Source organism: Podarcis erhardii (genome assembly GCF_964252035.2).
Source record: "Podarcis erhardii genome assembly, chromosome: 9".
Taxonomy (NCBI): domain Eukaryota; kingdom Metazoa; phylum Chordata; class Lepidosauria; order Squamata; family Lacertidae; genus Podarcis; species Podarcis erhardii.
This window is the reverse complement of record NC_138512.1, coordinates 1,546,662-1,569,283: the sequence shown is the minus strand read 5'-3', so window position 1 is coordinate 1,569,283 and position 22,622 is coordinate 1,546,662. Positions and strand designations below refer to the sequence as shown.

Sequence of the window (22,622 nt, the reverse complement as noted above, 5' to 3'; positions counted from 1 at the left end):
AACTGTACTCTCACGGCACACATTCCCATGACATGGATGCGGCCCGCTGAGTATGACTGCAAAGTTGCCGGGAAGGGCTCCAGAGGGGGCAACTTACCCCTGGGGAAGAATGTCCTTGCGGTCTGGTCCGACACGATAGTGAATCCAGATCCGGAGTCCACCTCCATGTCGCACAGCTGACCCTCAATCTTCACCTTGACGTGTGCCTTGCCTTGCGCTGGAAACTGCACGACCCTCCCGTTGATCTCCGTTACGTAGTTGCAGTCCTTTAGAACATGGTTTGCTGTGGCCGATCTGCGATGCTCCAGTCTAGGTGCTCCTGTCGCTCCCAACGCTGCCGATCTACAGACCCTGGCGATGTGACCTGTCTTTCCGCACGTCCGGCACATAGCATCCCGGAAACGACAACTCTTCCGCTCATGGTTTCCGCCACAACCAGGGCACCTGCCTCGGTGATCTTTGTGCACTGTGCAGGCCTGACGCACTGACTCGAACTGGGCTCTGGGCTCTGACGAACTGGGCTCTGGCTCGGAGTAGCCTCTAGCTCGTCCATGGCATGCGCAACTTCTATCTGTGGCTTAGGGGCCCTGCGACAGGCATCAAGCTCCTCTCTTTCATAATTAACCGTGGCGTTGGCCTCCTTCAAGGCTGAAGCAAGGGTAACCTCTTCTTTAGCCACGATGCGTCTTCTGGCTTTCTTGCTGCTCAGACCACCGACAAACCGATCCAGGAGAGTCTCTTCCAGATCTTGGAAGTCGCAGTGCTGAGCGAGCTTCCGCAGTTCAGCTAGAAATGCAGATACAGACTCCCCAGCACGCTGCTGCCTCTTATGAAACTCCATCCGCCGGGCCATCTTGGTCTCAGTAGGCGCTAAATGGCTTGTTAGGCAGGCAAGAATATCTTTGAGAGATGTCTCACTTAGCTTCGCTGGGGCAAGCAATGCCTTGGCCAGCTTGAAGGTCTCAGGCCCACAGTAGCTCAGGAATGTGGCCCTTCTTTTGCTGGCATCGGTGATCCCTTGAGCCACTGCGAAGAACTCGAAGCGTTCGACGTAGTCTTCCCACGTGTGGGGCTCTGATGGCTGGAAGGGCTCCAATACCCTTGGACTCTCCATTGTCCTGTGGGCAGGGTCGTCTTCTCAGCTGGCCAGTGAGTCTTGTTCTTAGCTACAATCCGGACTCTGAGGCAGGGCTGCGTTTAACCGCTCCTCAGCATTCCGGATCCCATCCTCGTCGCCAGTTGTTGTGACGTGGGGTTTGTGATTTCAGCTCTCTTGACATAATATGCTGGAGACAGTTCTCTAGTAACACTTCTTTACTAACGCAACAAGACTGAAACTTGAGGAGGGGAGAGCTACATTTATAGGGACAGGGAACTAGCTAGAAAGGATACATTTTGGAGGGAACAATATCAGGCAATCACAGTCCTGCCTTTTGGAGGCAACCAATAAGACAGAGGATCCAAATACAGCAGCTTAAATGAACCAATAGTAGCTGTACCCTCTGGAACCAAAAGGCAGTTACTTTACCCTAATGCAAATACAGACAATAATAATACAGATATAAAATCCTTTGACTCAATACACAACATCCTGTAACCTGGTTAAAGAATAAGAGGACCGTTCTCTAGGTGCCTAGATCCACACTGGGGGCAAGTATTATTATTATTATTATTATTATTATTATTATTATTATTATTATACCCCACCCATCTGGCTGGACTTCCCCAGCCACTCTGGGCGGCTTCCAGCAAAATATTAAAATACAGTAATGCATCAAACATCAAAAGCTTCCCTAAACAGGGCTGCCTTCAGATGTCTTCTAAAAGTCTGGTAGTTTTTGTTCTCTTTGACATCTGGTGGGAGGGCGTTCCACAGGGTGGGTCCCACTACCGAGAAGGCCCTTTGCCTGGTTCCCTGTAACTTGGCTTCTTGCAGTGAGGGAACCGCCAGAAGGCCCTCGGCGCTGGACCTCAGTGTCTGGGCAGAACGGTGGGGGTGGAGACGCTCCTTCAGGTCTCCTGGGCCTTTGAGGCTGTTTAGGGCTTTCAAGGTCAGCACCAACACTTTGAATTGTGCTCGGAAACGTACTCTTTGGTAAGAGAGCCCTAACAGAGATTTAAAATCATAAAACATGCAGCAAATTAAAGCATGGAAATAGCCTGTTACACCTTTAAAATATCCCCTTCTAAGTCTTTTCCAATGTTTCCCACTTCCTTTAGCATAGAAAGAGACCACGTGTTTAAGCAAGTTAAAAACAGTTTACTTACAAACTCTTCCAAGGTCAGATTCATGTGCTTTTCCATACAGCAGCAAGAAAAGACAGACAGTGCAACTTAGTTTCAAAAATGGTAAGAGTTTCTAAATTATTTGTATAGAAACACAAAGATGGCTTGCTGAAGACACATGGTTTTGGAACATCCAGCTATGACATCCTTTCTAGGGTGGAAGTACATATGGAGGAAGTAAGGTGGAAAGTGGGAGAACAAAGAGTTTGGTAGCTCTTCCTCGCAAGGTGAGGGATGGTGACCTAGCTAAGACTGGCAGGAAAGCTTACACTGTGGTCTTAACCCCTTCATGCATTAATTTGAGTTAAGCATGTTGGCTATATACAAAGTCAGGGATGAAGAGGAAGGACCAAAGAACAACCAATGATACAGGAGAGATCTCAAGAAGCCTTTGTTGCACCAGCAAAGCTCAGCTGGACCAGGAAGTCCTCTTATGTACTATTTCCTGCCCAGGAGCATCCAATGGCCAGCCTGAGTGGGTGGAACCAGCCCAGGTCCTGAAGGTAGTTGACTAAGAAGGCTTCCACCTGCAGTTCAGTGATTCACTATACCAGGGGTTGCACGAGAATGAATCCATCATCTCCAACAGTGAACTAGGTGGATGGGAAGTAAGCAAATAAATGTCTACACCAGGCTCTTCTGACCAGAAGAGTGCTCAGAGCAGTTTAGAATGAGAAACACAAAAGAGAAAATAGATGTCAAGAAGAGAGAGCAAAAGCTCGCATTAAAAATACTATCAAAGGTAGAAATTCAAAAGCAGCATGAAAAATGGGAGGGGAAATGGAATGGAGTATCATGGGAGAGGGCATGGTTGGTTGTCTGGCCCCCTGAGCAAGAGGGCACCACGTGGAAAAGTTTCAATGCAGCTCCCACCTGCAAGATCTCACTGACAAGCAACTCCCAAGCAGATGTGTGCAAATGGCACCTTTGTTTGCTTTGAGTCATTCTTACTAGAGATTGATGCATTGCCCACAGAGAGAAACCCCCTTCCCACACAGACCCTTATTTTGAGGCAGTCAATCTTACTTTATAGCCATCAAATTGACCAAGTTGCTTCAATACTGGAGAAAGTTGTAACATAAATTTTGTTTGTAAGATACATGATGCACATCACCAATGGAACTGAGCTGCAGGATAAAGTAGATCTTGTTCCCTAATCCACTTGGACAATAGGAACAGAGACACAGAGTGAGAAAAGGCAGAGCATCTGCCACTAATAATAACAACAACTGAGTTTTGATTGTGTTGTGTCCCAGGCACGACCTTGACAATCCTGACTGTCTTAGCACAGTCCTGCTCCATGTTCATCCAGGATGTTTCCATTCTACAGTAATGTGGTTTTCAAAATAATTATTGTGGAATGGACAGTTTTAGATGAACTCATTAAATTGAAGTTACATTGCAGTGTGGGCTATGCTGCATTTACTCATGTAGAACCAGTGAATCCGTTCCAGGTATATATGTTGAAAATACATTTAATATTATTATTTTTTTGGGGGGGTGATATTCTTTAAAAACATTTTTTTTTAGGTATGGGTTGTATCCAAGTAAACTCTACTCAGAGTGGACCCATTGAAATTAATGGACCTCTCGTAGTTGTGTCTTTTTAATTTCAGTGAGTCTGCTCTGAGTATGATTAACAATGCATACAACCCTGTATTCTACTCCTACATTGCTGGAAGTAAACACTACAAAACCAATGCTGCAATGCGCCCTTGATGAAATTTCCATGCATAATTAAGATACATGTACAACAGTGAAAGCTGAACCCTGTCCCCAAGATACAGTGATTTCTCAGTGGCCAAAATACAGATGCACAACCGTAGAATCAAGTGTCAGCATTGATAATATCCCACTTCATTTGCTGCAAGGCTATGCTGTGGGTGGAGGAAACAATCCCGGTTAGCCTATCAATGCAAGCAAGTCCAAAGCAACTAGAAACCTCTCTGGCCTTGCTGTTTTTCTCCCATCTCTGAAATGAAGTGGCTTTTCTTGCTTATCTCTGTCTGGAAATATTACCTTAAAAACAAAAGTGGAAACCCTTACCAATATTTTTGAGGTGCACCCTGGAGCATAGAATTCTAAATATAAAGTGGTCTTGTGAAGTTCCAGCTTATGAATATTCACTTGTTGAATTTGCATTTTGTTTTTCATCTCCACCAGCTATTAGAACACTGCTTGTTGCAGGCTTAGAACACCCTTCCCAGCTGTCTGATCAAACTTTAAAATGGAAGTATGGATAGACTTGGAGCAAAGCAGCCCCTCATTGTTTCCTGATGCGGACGCCCATCTTTTGGGAATTTTTCCAGGAGGCAGCTTCAAAGACAGCCCAGCAATGGCAGCAAACAGAATCCCACAGCCAGCAAGCAAAATGGGAAACATTTCAGAGTTTCTTTCCACCTCATAATTCTTCCAAGACATTTCTCCAGAGCTGAATCCCACCTTGGGACTCACCTTTTAATTTGCAGACTTTAATCCAGGTCAAGAGCTAATATAGTTAGAGCAGCCTATCCCTGACCGGTTGGTTCCCAGATGTCCTTGGACTTAACTGTGGATAAGGCTGCCTGCCTGGGAATTCTTAGTAAGGCTCATTGGCAGAACATCCCCCTTGCATGTTGAAGGCAGTGGTAGAGACAGGCAATGTGAATACTGTTAAATTTACTAGTCACGTTGTTTTTCCCCACAGGCAACTCAAAGCAACTTATAAAAAGAAAAAGAAAATACATATATTTTAAAACCAGGAGAAAAATACATTAAAACATCTCACTCACACTAAAAGGCCCTGGATCAGTAGAAGCCAAAGGCCTGGTTAAAAATGAATGTTTTTGCCTGGCGCACGAAAATATTGTATATTAGAAGATAGCATGATTATGATAAACTACAAAATACCTGATTTTCTGTTGCTAACTGGGAAAAGATTACTTAAACTGAATGAAACATGATTCCATCAATGGCAGGAGGAGCTTTTCACAGAGTCTTTGATGTCAAGTTGATTCTGGGTGGTAGGCTCTCTTCTCTCTAATATCCTGTCTTGTCAGTTTCTTTTGCAGTTCCCTGACCCAACATCACGTGGCAGTTAATGGAAGAGAGTTGACGCACTAGCTGCAGAAAGGTTTTGAGACAGTGGAGTCTAATTAAAGCGAGAGTTTCCTTCAAATAAATCAAAACCCTCAACAGGGGGAGTAAATTTCCTTTGCCTGTGAGGAAAACAGACTGATTTGTTGATCCCCTTCAGATGGAGAAGGAAGATGGAATGATACCTCTGGGCTTGTTATAGCCAGCCAAACAGAGGAACTCCTAAAAGCTATGGATTGTATTCAGTTTCACTTGGAGAAGGAACACTGAAATTGATAGTCCTCACTTACGGGTAAGGTTTACACTGACTACAACTCTGTATTTGTTCTCTTGCGTTATTGTACAACAAAGAGAATATATTTATCAAACCCAAATCTGCTTGGGCTGCTGTGCATCTCACAGTGACCCACCATCATTCTGCAGAGGGTGATTTCATTTACAGAATTTCTGCACCATCCCACAGAGCGGCTGGCTACCCTGTGAAAAAGAACTTTTTTACAACCTTACCTAAGGGCTGCATTTCTTCGAAGCAAGTGGGAGGAGCAACGGATGCTACTCATCCCTGTGGTCCATGCCAGAACTTTCTACACACAGAGAGACTCAGATCCCAAACATTGTCACTGCCCAAGGACGCAGTCCAGCTGGCCAAAGCAGGGAGGAGGGTGTGCCTTGCATGTGGCCTCATCAGAGTCCCAAGGGTCTGGAGGACCCAAGCCTACTTTCATGCCAGCAAGAGCGGTGTGGAGAGGGAAGGGACAGAGAGCTTTGGGTGCCTGCCCTGCTGACCAGGCAGGATCAGAACCTCCTCAGACCTTCTGAGTCAGCGAAAGGGCTTCACGAGGAAATGGCGCTTGCCTTGTCACACAGCCGGCCATTACAAGCTTGACAAATTTGCATGCCAAACCAGCAACATCCCTAATGTAGGGAGGGACTTGCTCCAGCGTCTACAGGCACATGTGGGCTCATTTGCAACAGCAGCGGGCCAGTTAATCATAGTTTATGAAGCAACCTTGAGCTGGCTGGATCTCTGCCGACGCTCTTATCTGTCATGTTCCCTTCTGACTCATAGTGCTTTTCTACATTAGTGAGTGAAATGAAGCTCCTGCAGCACTAAACAAAGATCACATACCTGCTTTGAAGTTGCTGTTTTAAATAACCTCCCAGGGCTGTGCTAATGCAGGGAGGGGAGAGGAAGCCTTCGCCTCCCCACCTCCAGACTTGCATTTCCAATCAGGCAATGAAAATGAAAAAGGCTCCTTTAGCTGCATCCCACAGCGAGAGCCATGACAACGCTTTTCAAGCCAATGCACCCGGTGATGAATGACGCTTGGTTAGAACTCACTTCCCGAGTCAGCATCTCGTCATTCACAAAGCACAATTTATTAACCTATAAACACGGTGTAAGCGCAGCAATAGTTATTTTAATTTGTAATTTTCAAGACTCCTTGGAGGAGGCTGGCTGACTGGATTTTCTCCACTCACTTACCCTGTGCAAAGATCTTCTCTGTCCACTAGGGGAGGGGGATGTTCAATTTTTAAAATAACTTTCTAAAATTATAGTTTAAAGTTGGATTTTTGGGGCAGTGTTTTAAGGTAATCTTTCAAAATAGTAGTTTTTAAAAAGGAAGTACAAATACCTGGATATATTTGTATCTTCTGAACAAACCGCATTTACTATACATTTTGGAAAGTGGCTTGTCTGCTCTCTATATGTTCGGACACCTCTTGAGATATCATTGCCAAACTCTGCATGAAGGTTCCTGAGAAGTGGGTTGAGGTCATCATCAAAGTTTGGACACCAGGCGCCATTTTGATTCAACATGGCAAACGAAAATGTGACTTCCCCATTATTTTTGGCATAGGTTTGGTTACCTCTCAAAACTTCATGGCCAAACTGGGCACAAGGGTTTCCAAGCTGGGGGTGGCAGTCTTCATTGATGTTCAGATACCAGGCACCATTTTAAATCAAGATTGCAGACCAAAATGTGACTTCAGTGTGAAATCATCTGATTTTTGGCATCACAGGTCAAAACTCACAAATTATATGATCCATGTAAAAATCACAATATTTGTTGGTTTCTTAAATTTCTCAGATAGTGCTGAGTACTCCCTGCTAATTTAATTATGCTCTCAGATAAGAGTTGGACCACTGCCTTTTGTTTTTTGAAGTTGGACATTTATTTTTAAAAAACAAATCTCATTTCTTTTCTTATATTATGGAGTTTGGTGGATCAGAGAAATGCTGTGGACATAGTGTATCTTGATTTTAAGTAAGGTTTTTGACAAAGTCCCCCATAGTATTCTTGCAGGGAAGCTGGTAAAATGTGGGTTGAATGAGGTAACTGTTAGGTGGATTTGTAGTTGGTGGACTGACCGAACCCAAAGAGGACTCATGAATGGTTCCTCGTCATCCTGGAAAAAAGTGACAAGTGGGGTGTCGAAAGGTTGTGACCTGGGCCTGTTGTTGTTCAATGTCTTTTCAACTTCGATGAAAGAATTGAGGGAATGCTCATCCAATCTGCAGATGACAGCAAACGGGGTGGTAGCTAATGCTGCAGAATCAGAATTTGAAATGACCTTAACAGATTGGAGAACTGGGTGCAAGCTAACAAAATGAATTTCAATATGGACAAATGTCAGGTTCTGCTGTGTCCTATGGGTACAGGAGGGGGCCAATGCCACTCAAGATTGTGGGGAATGCCATGCCTACTACAAGGCAGTTTCCTATGCAGTTTCTTTGGTTTTTATTTGGTGAAACTATCTCAAAGCTCGCTTTATCCATGGGCCTGTTTGCTCTCCTCTTTGACCCGCATGACTGTGAGTCCACATTATAGGAATCAGAAGGAGATATCCCCCTCTGATTTTGCTGGAAGGAAAAAAAATGTGTGAGAGCCATTAAGAGGGGGCCACCAGGTGGCGCATTGGAAGATGGCCAACAATAACATCTCTCCGACCCATACGAGGTAATTAAGAGGCTGCTATGGGAAGTATGCAGCCTTCCCGCCCCCCCCAAGGAGATGGGGGGGGGACTGCCTTGCCAGCGGTTTCCATAACGCACCCCCAGATTCGAAAGAAGGGGGTGCCGGTTACTTGGCACAAGCCCTCGATGAGGTCAGCACTTCCTGACGCTGTCTCCAATCAGCGCATGCTGGTTCGCTTTAGCTCGAAAATATAATTGGAAACATAATTGGAAAGAAGCTAAAGCACATACATCAAGCAAAGTTCGGGAGATAAGACTGCTGATTAATGGATCTCTGTGACCGGAGCAACGGATGGGACAAATAAATCAAGTGATGAACCACCATTAAGAGACTGGTCTGTTTGGAGTGAAATAGAAGGGGGGTGGAGGAAAAAACTTTTCTTTTCTTTGCCTTATGTGAATATTAATAACCCTCCACCCCAAAGAAAGAAGATCATTGCATTTTATTAATCACAAGCAGGAATTCAAGAACTGTGTGGAGTGGATTATAGATTAAAGAGATGACTGGTAAACAACGGAGAACGGAGGAAATTTTTATGACGCAGCTTTAAATGGCATCTCACTAAGACAGGCTTGTCTGAGAAAGACGGGGGGAGGAGGATCAGGATCATCGGAATGTGAATGATGATTGGAATGTGATCTTAACTTGACAGAGCCCTCCTGATATACTTGGCAAGCCTGAGAAAATTAAAGGACAGACCGAAGATAATTTTTTTATGGAAGTGTGGAATGGCTGTCCCTAAGTGATATGATCTTTGGAGAGTGTAAAACCCACACAGAGGATGTCTGTTTCCAACCTGCTTGTGAAGATTATCAGAGATCGCAAAGAAAGGAATATATGATAACAACAAGAAGATGAAGAAAGTAATAAAGAGACTATCTGGATAGAACTGGATAGAACTGTTTAATTTTTTTAAAAAATAATATTTATTAAGATTTTTAAGGGTTGCAAAAAACAAAAGTAAAAATAATAACACCATATTAAACAAAAACAAAACAACACATCAAAATAAGAAAAAAACACACAAAAACAAAAACAAAAAAACACAACTAATCTTCCCAACTTATCTTTCATTTGCTTGTTTCCTTGACCTCCTCACACCTCCCTTTTTTGTATTCTAATTCGATTAACTATTTCAGCAAACCCTTTCCATCTTTTCCAATTTTTGTTCTGTATTTTATCTCAATATAATGTAACTTTACTTTCCCTCCTTTCACCAATTTTTTTTAACCTTATTTTAACATTAAAACTAAAATACTTATATATGCTTAACTCCTCATAACATTTCTGCTAAATCCATAAAATATCAATCCACCATTTTTCTATCACTCATTAATTTTGCGGTATTTCTATAAATAAACTTTAAATTTTCCAATCTTCTTCCATCAACTCCTCTCCCTGGTTTCGGATTCTGCCAGTCCTTTCCGTCAATTCCATATAGTCCATCAGCCTGGAGATCTTATGTCCGAGGCTGTTAACTCTTTTCCAGGTCCCTTCTGCAGATCTTCTTCATATTCTTTAATGCTAGAGAGCAAATCTCGAGAGAACTCCATCCTAACATTACTTTTCTTCCTTCTGGACAGTTCAACCAGATTTCCATAGTTGAAGCTAGAGTCTATACAGTGTTTCAGGACGTATTTCAAGGTTCCTCCAAATCCAAAGGCCCCCAAAACTTCAGTCTCTTTCAAATCCAAGTCCATGTCCCAAAAGTCAATTAATCCCTGGATAGAGAGATCTTTCCAACTTTCCTTCTTCAGTCCAAGCCAGGATCCAATCCTCAAAATTTGGCTTTTTCTAGATTCAATCATAAAAGGCCTCAATTTATAGTCCTCAATTTGCTTCTGTAGAACTAAGGGTCCCGCTTGTGTTATTTTAGGTTCAAAAACAACGACTTTCTCCTTTTCCTCCACCATTTGTTCTGCCAAGGTAAGTTCCTGTGCCAGGTCCTGAATTATTTCTGTGTTGGTGCTCGCTTTTTGTCTCATATTAGTCACTTTCTGTTCCAAATTATCAGTTTTAAAAGTCATGTAATCCATCTTTTTATGAATCTCTTCCAGCAAATAGTTTGTCTTACATAATGCAGTCAAAATAACTTCTCCTATCAACATTTTGAATAGTCCAAGGTCAATCTTTGGTTCTCAGAATCCTTATCTTGCAGCTGGAGACCTCCCAGTTACACTCCTATAACAATTTCAAAGGCTCCCTCTAGAGGGAAACAGTCTCCACTTGTATCAGTTCTTTCAAGCACAACTCAGGCATTAAACATAGTTTCGATTTTCAGTTACTTTTTCCTCCATTTTAAATGCAGAAGAGGACAATGGAAACAGTATCTTGCTCTTATTTTAGCTAGCTGTCAAATCCGTTCTGTCAGTAAACTTTCCCCAAGCGTCATCTGGCAGCCCATTCCCAGGTTCAGAGCTGTGGTAATTTGATCTCCCCCTCACTCCTGCAGGCTTACTAAGTTCAAAATTCCAAATTTCCCCCCTCTTCACCTGCTTCCAAGGGGGGGTTTGTATTTTTAACCAATGGAGATTTAATCCTTTATCAAAAACTTTCAAAGACTTTAGCTTGTAACGTCTTTGCTTCAGTCTATTTACAAAAGTGGAAGGCGGACTTCCTGTTTATGACCTTCCCACTTTCAGCACCAAATTAAGGTACTTAAAGATCCAATTTTCCGTTCTACTCACGGGTAGTGGTTTAAAATCCAATTGTCCACAGGAAAAAGTTAGCGCTCTCCAGCAACAGCAATGCGGCTTCACTCCGTGAAAGAAGCAGTCGATTCAAAGCACCATGCCGCTCACCCCACGTCGCTCCGGATCCCCAAAACAGGGTTTCCCCGCGAGTAGGGGAGGCGCAAAAGGTGCCAGCCGAATCCCAGGTTCACAGGCTTCTTTCCGCCTGTGATTTCAGTGGGTCTCCGCCTTCGCCGTGGCGGTCAGACCCTATTTTCCACGGAGTAAGTTCCTTCCGATCGGAGGAGCTCAGCCATTGCCGGAGGCGCCAACCCGGAAGTCTTCCTAGATAGAACTGTTTAATTAAAGCAGCAATATAAGTGATGCTTGGACCCCCGTTCGGAGCTTGATGTATGGGTACCCCCAACAAAATTTAAAAATCTGGCTGTATAATTTGGAACTAATGTGATCTGGAAATAATGTGATTTGATTGGCCCATTAATAAAAATTATTTAAAAAAGAAAGAAAGAGAGCCATTAAGAAGTGAAGAGGGAACATTTGTAGGTCCTGCACAGATGTGAACAGAAGGCCTAAACTGTACATTAGGCCTAAATTGTACATTACCTGCAAGTGTGTGTAACAGTTGCCTGATGGCCCAATTAAATCAGGAAAAGCCGCATCTCCTGGGGCTGATGGGAGCAGACAAGGGTAAGAGGCAGCACCTAGCCTGCACCAAATTGCCTCCAAAGCAGCTTTGCAGAGGGTTGGCTTTTTTAAAATAAAATGTGCACAAATCCACTTTTCACACATTGGAAGCACTACAGGTGTGCAAGTGGCTCGGAGGCAGGCCGGGTCAGGGCTCAGGGCACTTCCTGCGCCCATTGTGAAATGTAGAGGTGGATCCAAGTGACTTGCTGGATTGTGGTCTACACAGCATTGCGGTACAGAGGAAGGAGCAGAGGCTGAGAGGGTCGTGCAAATTTGTGCCCTGCTGTCCTATGCTCATGTCACTGATTTTGTTCCTTTCCAGCACTTCATAGTTGCATTATTTATTGGCTATAACTGTAAAACATCATTCTGTAATCACATTGGATATTATATCTGTTATTAATTCTGAAACTCTGCTGTATAATTCTGCAGTGTTTGATTGCATCTGTAAGCCATTATATTAAAATGATTCCTCCCTCCTCATGCAAATTTATACATTTTCAGTTGATATACTAGGGTAGATTCTGCTAATAATGTGCACAGGTTCTATATGTATTTAAATTGGGACAGCTAATGATTAAGTTAGGGAAATTATATCTAAAGGTTGTAGTACAAAATACAGTAGGAGCGTCCATCTCTGGACCCCTCCAGAGGCTGGTGTTTGATTGCAGGTGTCTTCTGCAAGATGCTCTGGACACAATAAGAGTGCACTTGGGATGGATTTATCCTGCTTTAGTTAGTTCTGTGATGATAGTCCTCTGTTATGGACTATAATGGAGGACTGTATGTCAAGTTTCAGTGCTGGGCTGCCTCTCACATGGAGATTCCTTTCCAAACTATTACAACTAATCAAAGTACGAACTGCCTTGCTGGGTCTGGCCAAGTGTTCCCTTTTACCAGAAGCCACAAGCAGTGCATGAAAACAGGAGCTCTCCCATCCTTCCTCATGCTGAATGCAGCTGAAGACCTGTGTCCTGCCTAATGAAGGACCACCTGGCATTTGAAAGGCTGTTGGGTCCGCGTCTGGTTTAAACTCCACGTCTGTTTAAACCCTAAGAGGGGGGGCCAGGAGGGGCCTGGAAATATAAATTAGGAAATGCAACTTTTATGCAAATTACTACCCCCACCCCCAGCAACACCTTTTCTCTCTTTGGGTGGGATGTGGCCATCCTAATTTCACCGTGCATTGACCCCGAAGCCATCATGGCCAATACCTGCTGACAGACGCCTCCTTCTCTGTAAATCGGCCACACCTGCCTTTAAAGCCCATTTCATGCTGTTTAAGTCAGTGGTTGCCACCGCCAACTCCTTCTTCACGCAGTGCATGGAGTTAAACTATGGAACTCGCTCCCACAGGATGGCCACCAGCTTAGATGGCTTTAAAACATGGTTGGACAAATTCACGGTGGATAAGTCTATCGATGGCTTCTAGCTTCAGTGGCCATGATCTGCCTTAACTGTTTAAGGCAGCAATGATCCTGAATCTCTGTTGCTTCCCACGGAGGCCTCCTGATGGCCCCTGTGAGAGCAGGAGGCTGGACTAGGTGGGTCACTGGCCTGATCCTGCAGCCAGCTCTTCTTAGTTTCTGACACTCTTTTCTCACAGCTCCTGCGTGTTTCAGTTGCCCAACGCAATCCAGAGAGGCTGAAACATCAATTTACTGCCAGCTTCCTTGCTGAAATAAAAGATCCTTCTATTTTGGAAGCTGAGGTGAGGAGAAAAAGAAGATGTCTGGCAAATGGAAATTCAATTGGTTTAATATGGGAACTATTTTACTGCTAACTTAAATGGAGCCTCTTATTAAGAATCTGATGGAATTTCTAAACAGGGAGACCATCTCCCTTGGTGAGGGCGATCTCCAATCATACACCAACATTGCTCTTGGCATATTTATGACTCCTATGAAATCTCCCATCTGGTATATTTTAAAATAAAATTGAAAATTTATCACTTTCCCTTCACTGATGTGTTGGGCTTTCTCCCTTCTGAGAGAAGAGAGCTGGACAGAGATTATTGCATCAGCAGGCTGCCAGCTGAGGTTAGGCCGAGGGGTGATTTAAATTTTCAACACTTTCCCACGTTAGAGATTTCCAGAATTAGGGATGGGGCGGGCAAAACTGCAGACCAAGAAGCCATGAGCGTGTTTCTTGAATAATAGCCCTCCCCTGGTCTTGATGAGAGCTCTGCTCTGCCTCTAGTTTTGGAGACAGCGGTGCTTCTGAACAGCAGCAGTTGGGAACCACAGGAGGGGAGGGGCTCTTGGGTGCAGGTCCCGCTTGTGGGTTTCCTACGGAGGCACCAAGCTGCACATTGTGAGAAAGGATGCTGGACTTGATGGGCCACTGGCCTGATTCCTCAGGCCCTTCCCACCTTTTTACATTCTTCTGCTGTTTTACTTTTTGTTATGTACTAAGCTTGGATCCTAGAACAATAGGCAAGTAGGATCCTAGAATGCAACAACTGATTGGCTTGCAGGAAAAGACCAATCAGGCTCCAGAAGCAGAAGCAGCCAATCAGATGGGACTCATTGTGTAAATAATGTACCTATATAAAAGCCTGAGGTTTGGGGGGAAATCAATCACTGTTTTACAAGCTGCAATAAAGAGCATAAAATCACTACAGGACTCCGAGTATATTTCACTTTTGTTTTCAAATCCTGCACCGTTTGGAACGGGGGAAGACACACACACTTCATTTTCTCTTCTGGAAGAGGATCCCATTCAATGAACCACCAGAGAGGGATGTGGCATGTTCATCAGACAAAGAAGTCCTATTAATATATGAAAATGGTTGACATAAACAGAACATTGCATGTGCTCACGAATCCTATGGATGGGCAGAGCAAGTAGGAATGAGCAATAGCAGTGACATCCATTGCTCCGCTTGCCACTGGAATGTGGCCCCTGTAAGCTTATCCAATAGGGCATGTGGCCCTCAGAATGGAAAATGTTCTCCATCCCGTTTATTATATCTCATGTGCCTTGCTGCTTGTTCTTCAATCCCAATGGAACGGCAAAAAAGTATTCTATGCTCAAATACCTGCAGTGCTTTTCAGAAGGCAAGACTGCATGCAGCAACTTCAAAAGAATTTGTCTGACCATTGGGGGACGCAGATCAGTCACACGCAAAGACGTTTTGCCTCAGCAGCTCAGAACTTTGTTCTGGCATCATTAGGCTCTGATGGCACCAGCTGTTTGCAGCTTTTTCTCGGCCTGGCCTGTTAATGGTGAATGAAAACCTTTTAATATTCACAGCGCTTTTAATATTTAATATTGCTGCCGTTATAGGCAATTTTTTAAAATGCTAAGTGTGCTTAAAATTAATTTTTTTAAAAAATTAAGTAAGAAAATGGCCCTCTTTGAGGTTCTGCAGAGTTTGTCCCTGGAATAAATTATGCAGTTTGAACTGTGTCTCTCCCTTTTTTTTATTTTGCTTCTGAGATTGAGGTTATTAAGGAATTTGAGGGAGGAGGGATTGCAGAAAATGTAATAATAATCTACAGGATCCCTCCCTCCCTTATGCCATGCAGGCACTAGGCAGGCTTGTCCCATGACCACCACCAGCAATGCTTCCTGGCTAGCTTATGTCAGGGGTGGGATCCTGTGAGATTCCAGTTCCCATCAGCCCCTGCCAGCATGGCTAAGGGGGAGGCGTGATGGGAGACGTCATCCAGCGACATCTGGACGGCCAAAGGCTCCCCATCCTTGCTATGAAACCATGAATTCCAGAGTCCAATTCTGCTGCCTCTGAAAAGGATACATAGTTACTGTGATGGAAAGGAGAACCTTTTGTCCAGGAAAGAGATGGATGCTTGATGTCCCTCAGAAAGGGGCATCTGTCTTTTGTGCGGTTTGTGGAAATAAACAACTTGGGAAAACCAGACTTGTTTCAGCTCAGGTGATGTTCATTCACTGAAACCAGGAGCATCTAAATTCAGGTAGATAGCCGTGTTGGTCTGACGCAGTCAAAATATATAAAAAAATAACAAAATTGTCCAGTAGCACCTTAGAGACCAAATAAGTTTGTTCTTGGTATAAGCTTTCGTGTGCATGCACACTTCTTCAGATACACTGAAACAGAAGTCACCAGAACATACTATCCCTTGCTTTTTCCTGTAGGACTAATTGCAGTCGTTAACAGTAGTCAAGAGGTTTACCATACCCATTGAGTCAATCACCCATCTCCTACTACCCTCCTGAGAAAAACCCCATCCCACCCTCCCACTGGTGACTTCTGTTTCAGTGTATCTGAAGAAGTCTGCATGCACACGAAAGCTTATACCCAGAACAAACTTAGTTGCTCTCTAAGGTGCTGCTACTGGACAATATTATATATATATATATATATATGCAGGTTTTGGTGTCCTCGGGTGTCTTCCCGTGTAAAAGTTGGGGTGTCTAGGCGACGTTTCGACGAGGTCTCACTCGTCATCTTCAGGCTGGTGCTTTCGGCTTCTTGTTACTGGAACAGAGCAGGATCTCAGTGTTTGAGTATGAGTTCCTCTCTGCCCAGAACATTGGAGGCTATACACCACACCCCCTCTACAGTATTTATAGGAACTCAAACACTGAGATCCTGCTCTGTTCCAGTAACAAGAAGCCGAAAGCACCAGCCTGAAGATGACGAGTGAGACCTCGTCGAAACGTCGCCTAGACACCCCAACTTTTACACGGGAAGACACCCGAGGACACCAAAACCTGCATTCCTGTACCCGTGAAAATCTACGAAAGCATATATATATATATATATATATATATATATATATATATATATATTCAGGAGAGTCTAAGTGCAGCTTTCTGGGTGATGTTGGACTCCAGTTCCCATCAACCGCAGCCAGTGTGGCCAACGGTCAGGGATGATGCGAGCTGAAGTCCAGTGATGTCTGGAGGGCCCCAGCATCCCCATCTTTGACTTGTGTGCTCCTGGCAGACCACTATATTCTTGCTAGCTCCATGACCAGAGGTGTCCTGGCCCAGACTTTGGGGGGAAGGTGTGGTAGTGTAGGACCTTCTTGCCAGCAGCAAGAGCCACTCAGTCAGCATGAAAGGGCAACTTTTGAGGCCCTGGAAAGAAGTCTTCTCATCCTTGGTGGTGACTAAAGCCAATCAGAGTGAAAGGAGGTCAGACAGCCCCTGAGGATGGACTCCTAGGGTCGCTCTGCACAGGGGCATAGGAACAGGGGTGCAGGCCGCCCCGGGTGTCATCCTGATTGGGGTGACATTCGGTGCCCCCCTGCCCGCGACTCCCAGTGGCGTAGCGTGGGGGGTGCAGGGGGGGCCAGCCGCACCGGGCGCAACATCTGGGGGTTAGGGTTAGGGATAGGGTTAGGGGGCGCAAATCCAGGGTTAGGGGGCGCAAATTACTTGCCTTGCCCCGGGTGCTGACAACCCACGCTACGCCACTGGCGACTCCCTTCGCTGAGATCGTCACCCCCTTCGCTGAGATCGGCCCCTGGGGAGGATCACGCAGCCGTGCCAATCCTCCCCATGGGCGGGCTGTCCCCACCCCCGGGTGCACGGCCTGTGTGCCCCTCCTTGTGCTGGAGCACCCAGCTCCGCCACTGGCTCTGAAGAAGGTGCATGGGAAGAGAGGAGTTGTTGTGTCTGCTCCAAAGCTAAGCATTGAGGAAGAAGGTGCTTCAGTTCCAAGAGAGTGATGTGCAAAGTCTGTTATGTATGATGGAACTTCAAGGGAAATACAATGTAAGTCACTCTTCACTGAAGATTGACAGTCTATAAGACCCTTCATCAAAAGATCTCAGGCCAGTTCACAAGCAGAGGTTGGATGGCTTTAATTGTGATTCCTGCATTGCAGGGGGTTGGACTAGATGACCCTCAGGGACCCTCATTTCTTCCAATTCAATGATTCAATGATTTATTGCCTCCGTAGCCTGCCTCTGTGAACACCGACATCATTCTGCCACAGAGTAGTGGCAGCTAAAAGCTATCAAGATGCTCCAGCCATAAATTTGTGGCTGAAGGTTGGAGTTGGGGGGGGGGGATCTTTGGGAATCAGAGATCAGTTTGGATCTGGCAAAGGAAACCAATTTGGTTTGACCCAGAGAGGGAGAAAACACAACAGTCAAATTCAGTGTTAAACTTGAGAGGCTTCTCGTGGTTGTCTGGAGGAAGAGCATTTAACTAGCACTGATACTGATCTCCTAAGAAATGAGGATGGTCTGCTGATCCAGCTGCCTAGGAGGACAACTTTGGGCCCTCCAGCTGCAGCATGGGTGAGGTGACTCTGTTTATTGGACTCAAAGTGTGTGTTTGTGTATGTGAAATGGACAGCAACAGAATCCCCCATATGTAAAGACCCACAAACCACAACAGCAATGCATCAAATTTTCTACTTTATTTTCTATGTGCTTAGAGTTCCTTTTTTCAGCAATAGGTCTCTTCCAGCAATAGGTCTCTTCCAGAGGATGCCTATATTGAGCAATCACCCTGATTTGCTTCCAAAAAAATTGGGTGCAGATTATATTTTAAACTTTCAAAACGATAAAATGACAATAGACTGAGAACAGATTAAAACTTGCACCAACTTTCAAAGAATCTGGATGGTCCAAACAAGCATGTTTTCATCAGGCACAGGAAAGAGTGAAGATCCCTGCCTGACCTCAATAGGCAAGGAGCTCCAAAGTACAGGTGCTCTTTCACTAAAAAGCCAAGTTTCACAAATGGAGAAATGGGATTATGTGACATCTGTAATAGAGCCAGTTCCACAGTTTGAAGCATCTGGCAGTCCCCCCCCCCCGCACTGGTACGGCTTCCAAGTTCCCTGTGAGATCTCAACAAAATCTGTCAGCTGTCAGCGAAGCCCCTTCTCCCCATGGGGTTGGCACCCGTGGATCCTTAAAAAAAATGATAAATGCTTTTTATTAGTTTTCTTACTTAACAAACAAACATACACAAGAAATTAACCAAAATAATAAAATAATAACAAGAAAACAAAAAAAATTACATACATCCATAACTCCATAAGTTCTTACAAAAGAACTTATGCCACCATGTTCTTAATTCCCAGTTCCTTATCTTCCCCATAGACTTCCATCTTCCTCAAAGTGGGTCTGTCTTATCTATTTGTTAAACTGCTTCTTTAACCATTTCGCCATTTCTTCTGTTATCTGAATACTATACTTATAATCCAAACTGTAGTATTTAAAAACTTTAATAAATATTTATATAAAAAAAAACAAATTGTAGTTTGCGAAAATTAATCAAAGCATGTCCAGGTTTTAACTTGAGGGCACTGTTTTTTTAAAAAATATTCTTTATCAATTTCCCTCACCTTTTTGAACTTTTGGTTTGACTGTCTCCTAATTATCGCCATCATTTTTGCCAGTTCAGGATATTCAAATAATTTATCCTGCCATTCGTCTTTTGTTGGCACTAACTCTTCTTTCCAATTTTTGGCAATTAATATTCTTGCTGCTGTTGTGGCATAGAAGAATATTCTCTTTTTTTTCATTTGGAATATCTGGGTCTAAAATGCCCAAGAGGAAAGCTTCTAGTTTCTTTATGAAAGTTTACATAAATATTTATTTTTTTCAATTCCTCATATAAAATCCCACCACACAAAAAACAGTGTCCCTTCTGCCTGTTTACACTTCCAGCAAGTATTAGATCTCATTTTATACATTTTGGATAGTTTGCTGGGAGTTATATACCACCGGTAGAACATCTTCAAAAGATTTTCCTTTAGTGTATAACAGGCCGTAAATTTCCATTCTTTATTCCATAATCTTTCCCATGCCGATAGTTGGATATTTTTACCAAAATCTTTTGCCCACTTAATCACTACTTCTTTCACCTCCCATTCTAAAAGAAGCTTGTACATTCTAGATATTACCCTTTCCTATTTTGTATTAATTCTTTTTCTGCCCGTGGATTCTGCCTCCTGAGGCGGCTGCCTCAGTCCGACTCCTGGGCAGGCAGATAAGAGCCACCAGCCCCGTGTGAAATAAGACCCCAGGAGAATTTGCACTGAAGTTACCTGAACGCTTGTTAGGAGTGAAATTGGGGCGGAAGTGATGTAACTTGGACAATTCAAACATCAGGCGGCACTTGAGAGGAGTTTGTAGGATTAACTTTGTGGGTTTGCGGATGGCAAATCTCATGTACTGTGTGGAATGGAGCTGCCAAATGGAAGCCGCACATTCTAAAGACCAGACAGTGCAGGCGCGCAGCTGCTGAGCCATCCTGAATGGTGCTGTTACTGTTACCAGGAATTATGATCTTTTAGTGGGATCATTATGCTGCATGAATAGAACCCCATACAGCAATTTCCCTCAGCCATATGAGTCCATTCAAAGAACCAGAAATCCCTTCCAAACAAAGATTATTATTTTTTTAAAAAAAACAATTGAGAAAAATAAATGCATTCCAGTGTACATGTGACAAAACAATGCTTTCCCTCTTATCCAACGGATATAGAGAGAAAGGCATTTCTCTGACAACTGCATAGTGCAAAATAAATGGAGTAATTTAAATAAAAATGGGCCATGTCTCCTTGCCAACATGTTTGACATGGCAGCTGTGAGGAAGTTGTCTGTTTTGAACAATATACAGGGACAGAGGCACATTAGCTGTTCGGGTGCTTCAGGATTGGCAGGGCCTCGATTCTTGACAGGGTTTGCTTTATGTCAACTTTGTCCTACAAATCTGTGAGAATCCTGCCCGTCTTGTGAATGAACACATAAAATAAAATAAAATTGCAGTGTCTCTAAAATTTACCTCCTTTCCAGAGGATTGGAAAATACGTCATATAATGCTGCTCTTAAAAACGTGATTTGAGGGAGCCAGGAAATTATTGGCCAGTTAGCATAATATCTGTTCCTGGTAAGTAGGTGGCAAGCATTATTGCAAGTGTAGCATTACCGGGTGTGCAGAAGAGCAAGCCTAGCTGAGGCAGAACCAGCAGGTCTTCTGCAAAAGTAGTCCTCTGAGAGGGTCAATAAATAGGATGGATCTGGCACAGATTGCGTATTTGAATTCCAGAAAGCTCTTAATAAATGTCCTCACCGAAGGCCTCTTGAGTAAACATAGCATTTATGGAGAAAGAAGAGATGTCCTCTGATGGGAATGGGATAGGAAACAGAAGGAGAGCACAGGTGGTCAATGTGGGGGGCTCCAGACACTGCTGGATTGCATCACTCGAGGGGAGGGGGGTGGACCAGGGACGATGGGAGTTGGAGTCCAGCACATCTGCAGGGCACCACGTTAGCTACCCCTGGAGCAGAGGGTAGGAGCCATTTGGAAGGTGGAGAGAAGGAAGCCATGTGGAGCCCATTTGCGCACCATGCACCAGGCATTTATGTCAACAGCCAGGCAGCCAAGTTTGTGGATGAGCCTGAGGTGCTGAGGAAAGTGAAAATGCAAGAGGGGCTGCAAAGTGTCCTAAGGGGACTATTAATCTCTAAGCAGTTACATTAAAAAATAATGCATTTTACCATCTGTATTTTAATAGATTTGCTTTTATAATATTTAATTATCATTATCAAGTAAATCAGGGCGAGTGCAGGATAATAAAACAAATTGTAAATCTAGGGGTCAAAGTTTGGGGTGGAGGGATATCTTCAGCATAGGATGAAAGTGATCTAGTGATGGTGCCAGAGGAACCTCTGTGGGGGGGAATTCCCTGGGCTGCCACCTCCCAAGAGGGCAGAAAACACTAAGAGCTGAATTACAGTGTCCATTGCCTGAATCTACTTTTCTGGGCAGCTCAAGATAAAAGAGTGCCATGAAACAAGAGGAACAATCAGAAACATCAAACTTTTGATGATGATGATGATGATGATAATAATAATAATAATAATAATAATAATAATAATAATAATAATAATAGGAAATTGTTGTATGTAAGTGTGTGTTTATAACTCCTGTTTTGCAAAATATTCCTTTCTCATTTCCACCCTGTTGTGGGAGGTGAGTGTGCAAGGAGTTTGGGCATTATACTGAGGCCCATTTGAACTCAAGAAATGAGGAAACAGGAGGAAGGGGGATGAGCAGCAGCAGCAGCAGGAGGGAATCTACCCAAGAGGAAAACAGCTTGTTTTTGTTTACCAGAGTGAGTCATACTTTGCAAGTGCAAGCAATTTATATATAATGTAAGCATATTACGCATGCAGATATAAATTCTTAGGACGTAAGAAGAGGCCTGCTGGATCAGGCCCATGGCCCATCTAGTTCAGCATCCTCTTCTCCCAGTGGCCACCCAGATGCTCCATAGGAATCCTGCCCAAGTACAAGAGCCCCCTCTGCTCCTGTGCCTGCCAGCACTTGGTATTCAGGAACATCACTGCCTCTGCCATCCTGGCTGGGAGCCACTGATAGGCCTCCCCTCCTCCAGGAATTTGTCCAATCCTCTTTTAAAGCTGCTGAGGTTGGTGTCCCTCAATGCCTCCTGTGAGAGGGAGTTCCATAGTTTGCACTGCATGAGGAAAGACTGTATTCAGTGATCTGTGTTGGCCTGGACTAAGGATTCTGAGCTCCTATGTTCTGATTCGATGCATGATGTTCAATCACAGAACATTTCAGGATTTGGGCCCTCTGCCATTGGTCCTTGATACTTGAGTCGTGATTCGCAGCTTGGAAGTTTAGACAGCCAATCACGTTGGGAGTGGCCCTGGCTTTCAGGAGTGTATATAAGCAGTTGCTTTCCCCCTGTTTTCCAGTTATGTGGTTCAATAAAAGTTCTTGCTGTTATCAGTGTGTGTTGCCTCATGGGAACCCACCTACACTTCAGGACTTCCTTGTATCTCTTATTTCATGCTCTTCCTCTCAATCTCCATTTTGCTGAACGTGATTCCTAGAAGGGGCAATTGACCACTGTGCCTCCTCTTAGTGTCAAGGAATTCCAGAGGTGGGCCCTTCTTTGCAAAGTCTGTTTCCTTGT

At 44.0% G+C, this 22,622-nt stretch overlaps 1 long non-coding RNA gene across 1 annotated transcript; it reads left to right on the top strand.

Annotated features, from left to right (window-relative positions):
• The first annotated feature begins 1,596 nt into the window (after window positions 1-1,596).
• On the top strand, window positions 1,597-14,340 carry LOC309350012. The gene is made up of 2 exons (XR_014160253.1): window positions 1,597-8,246; window positions 11,540-14,340. It is a non-coding gene; the product is annotated as an uncharacterized lncRNA (long non-coding RNA).
• The last annotated feature ends 8,282 nt before the right edge of the window (window positions 14,341-22,622 follow it).